This window comes from Sinocyclocheilus anshuiensis, unplaced genomic scaffold (assembly GCF_001515605.1).
Source record: "Sinocyclocheilus anshuiensis isolate Anshui unplaced genomic scaffold, SAMN03320099.WGS_v1.1 scaffold78, whole genome shotgun sequence".
Lineage (NCBI taxonomy): Eukaryota > Metazoa > Chordata > Actinopteri > Cypriniformes > Cyprinidae > Sinocyclocheilus > Sinocyclocheilus anshuiensis.
Window position 1 is genome coordinate 1575886 of NW_015544250.1, and position 3706 is coordinate 1579591.

The 3706-nt window shown below is 33.8% G+C and overlaps 1 pseudogene; it reads right to left on the reverse strand.

Annotated features, from left to right (window-relative positions):
• Positions 1-2798: 2798 nt before the first annotated feature.
• LOC107697824 (protein-glutamine gamma-glutamyltransferase K-like) overlaps positions 2799-3706 on the reverse strand; it is a 22454-nt pseudogene continuing 21546 nt past the window's right edge.

The following is a 3706-nucleotide window of genomic DNA, read 5'->3' on the forward strand; positions in this document are numbered from 1 at the left end:
TATTTTTAACGAGATTAGCTTAAGAAAGTAGTAGACTCTGGCAAATTGTGTCCTTATTTGGCATTTTTAAGATATTGAGCTTTTTAATGCGACATCTAATAATTTTAAAGCAATGATGCAATTAATGACCACATGATTCTTCCCTTTCATTCAATGTTTAGCTTTTTTTAAGCACATTTCTTTAAAAAGAAATCAACCCATTGTTTCTATATCAATAAATTGATCTAAGAAAAACAACAACAGCTACAACACGGGCACTAGATGTATTCTGTGAATACTGTACCAGTCGTTTCTGATATATTAATGATTTTGCTCATTGTGAAGTGATTTTTTGTTATTGATCACTGACCCACACAGCAGGACTAATACTGTGCAAGCATTTTACAGCCAACTTGAAATTAAGCCTCTACCGCAGTAGTTGTAGCTTTTATATATTTCACGTTAATAGATCAAATTAACTGCATGCAATAAAACTTAAGAGAGGAGCCAATATTGGTACATCATTTTTTAAGCGTATCAAGGAATTTGCCTCACCAAGATGTCAGATCTGTGAGGCCATGAGCTGTTTCTGGTCAAAAATCAGATTGAAACACTCTTGACAATCTTTTTCAAAAACATTTATATGTAGTAAACAGACTATGGCAGAATAATATTGTAGAAGGATAAGTAGAAGATTTTAGAAGTGTGTCGTGGAAGTGCTTTTGGTCAGGAGGCTTTTGCAGTTTGTGTTGCTTTGGGTTTGAATTTGCGATGTTGATAGGGCAATGAGGAAAGTTACGAGAAGGACTTAACGTTGGGTATAGTCCTTAAAACTGATGGAAAACATATTCTTTTCTCAATGCTGTTGCTGTTTGTAGCACAGACAGTAAAATATCCAAAGAAAGACTACAGAGATGTAGTGTCAAGTCAGATTGAGAGACAGAGCAAGTCTGAAGTAAGAGGGTTTGCATCTTGATAGTTATATAAAGACTTTCTTTTGCTGGAGCAACAAATAAATCTGTGTGTGTTGAGGATGTGCTGAAAAGGATGCAAAGGAAAGAGGTTGTAAAAAAAGGTTGCAAAGGACAGATGAAAAAACATGGACTTGCACTACTCTTTTGGTTATCGTTTTTCTCGGCTTCTTTTTTTAAATCAGTTTCCAAGAGCCACCTCATGTTTTTCATTTTGGTATTAAAGCGAAAGGATTATTAGTATCTAGCTGGCTTTTATGAAATATTGGGCTTTGATAAATTTATGACTGCAGATTTATTTATGGATTTATGGACTTATGTTTTTCTTTTCAGAGGTAAAGCTTTAGTGGGAAAACACTGGTTTTAAAAGACAGACGAATTTAATGCAGAAAATAAAACCACTTATAAATAACATAAAATATATGAATAGCATAAGCTACTCTGTTAACGATCCTTTGGTGTCCAGTAACATATTTGGCATTTCTCTCCTTTGTACCATTGACCTTCTGGTGTGTTTGCAATTTACCTTGCTTGTTGAGATTTAGTCTTTGGATCATTTACAGGGCCAGGTATTTGAGCTGTCCTCAACTATTTGATCACTAACAACTAACTAGCTTTGATGATACACAAAGGGGAAACACACACATTTACAAACCTGAGCAATATTAATTTTTTTTGCGAATCTAAAAGGAGGTGAAGACTTTCACTATCCATCTCCAAGACAGAGGTAAACGATTTTGTAAGCTACCATTCCAACATTGTAAAGTCTAACCTTAAAATTTGCACTGATGTTTAGTATGTTTGTGAAGGTTTTCACATTGTCTATTGCTGTACCTAAGGCTATTTAAACAGGAATAGTTAACACATAGCAAAAGCAATTATGAATTGAAATCTCATATTGTTAAAGTTAAAGCATGCTTGGTGAATGGATGGTAACATGCAAAGATTTGTGTACCAAAGGATTTCAGAGTTGGACAAACACTTGCTGTACTGAACACACAGTTACGTGATGTCTCTTCTGGTACTAGACTGAAGTCTTCAAGCAACTAAAAATTTTTTTTTTTTTTGTACAAATTTGTAAATAGAATACCTTTTAAAATCGTTTCCAGGGTGTTTCTTATGTAAAATGTTTTAAAAGTTTACATTAATTATAAGCTTTTGTATATTTTTGATTTGTGCAACACTTTGAGTCTTGTATTTATTTTTTAGTAAACTTTGTGGAAAGTCCCATTGTAAAATGTCTCTAAAACCGTTTGCCAGCTTGTCTGGCTGTTTAGTAAATGTGCATAGAAGAGGCCAATAAATGTGACTGCTTTAAACACTTAAACGTCTGCGTGTGTCTGTAAATGTTCATTTATAAAGATAGGTGATAATGCTGAATTGGGTGAAGTATGGTAAATTGTGTCACATTTTAAGTCATAACATTATATGAAATATAAAGCTCAAGGATGCAATGGTTTTAATATAGTTTGAGATGTTGTAGTGGAATAAAATAATGGCTTTTTGTTCATGTGTAAACTAGAATATGAACACAGAAAGTACCTGCTCCACTTTGACAGGTGTTTTCATAGTTTTTCGTTTTGAAACTAAACACTGTGGGTTTGGTTAATTAGAAAACTGAGAGCCACCAATGATGAAAATTAACTATTTTGTTTTTCCATTTATCGATTGGCATAGATCTACAAGCACATGCTAACTGGGTTAAGTACCTCGAAAAGCATCAAGCTTGTATTGCGTAGGTTAATTCAAACACATTCTGCCCTCAAACTGAAATACTGAAGTCGCAGTGCAGTTTTCAATGTTTTAAGAATGTAGATGTTTGCAATGATTAGATGAAGTGAAGGTTATTCAGTGATCTCTGACCAAGATGTTTCTGACTCCATGCACCTGAGTGAGCTGAGGACAGTCAAGTGTTGCTAGAAGTTTCTGTGGGCTGGACCGTTTGGGAACAACTGTCTCTGTCAGACACACTGAGGCTTGGTCTGAAATATAACTTAAAGAAAGTGTGAAAAAAAAGGTTATTTCAAAAACATACATTTACAAATTATTTTAAAAACATATATTAGTAGTAAATATGTATATATATATATATATATATATAAAACAACAAAAATATATATATTGAAAACCAATAATTTTATGTTATGTGTGTGTATATACATACTGTATATACAGTGCCTTGCGAAAGTATTCACACCCCTTATATATATATATATATAAAACAACAAAAAAATATATATTGAAAACTAATAATTTTATGTTATGTGTGTGTATATACATATTGTATATACAGTGCCTTGCGAAAGTATTCACACCCCTTCATTTTTTTCATGTTTTGTTATGTTGCTGCCTTATGTTAAACTGCTTTAAATTACTTTTTATCCACACCAATCTACACTTCATACACCATAATGGCAAACCAAAAACTGAACTGTCACAACTTAACTGTAAAAACTGAAATAAGTACATTGCATAAGTATTCAAACCCTTAACTCAGTACTTAGCTGAAGCACCTTTACAGCCTCAAATCTTTTTGTGTATGATGCGACAAGCTTTGATCATCATCATTTGGCAATTATCTGCCATTCTTCTCCTCACCTCTTCACCTCTCAAGCTCTGTCAGGTTGGTTGGTGGCAGGTGCACATTTTCAGGTTTCTCCAGAAATATTTGATTGGGTTCAATCCCAGGCTGTGGCTGGGACACTCAAGGACATTCACACAGTTGTCTATAAGCCACTCTTGCTGTGTGCTTAGGG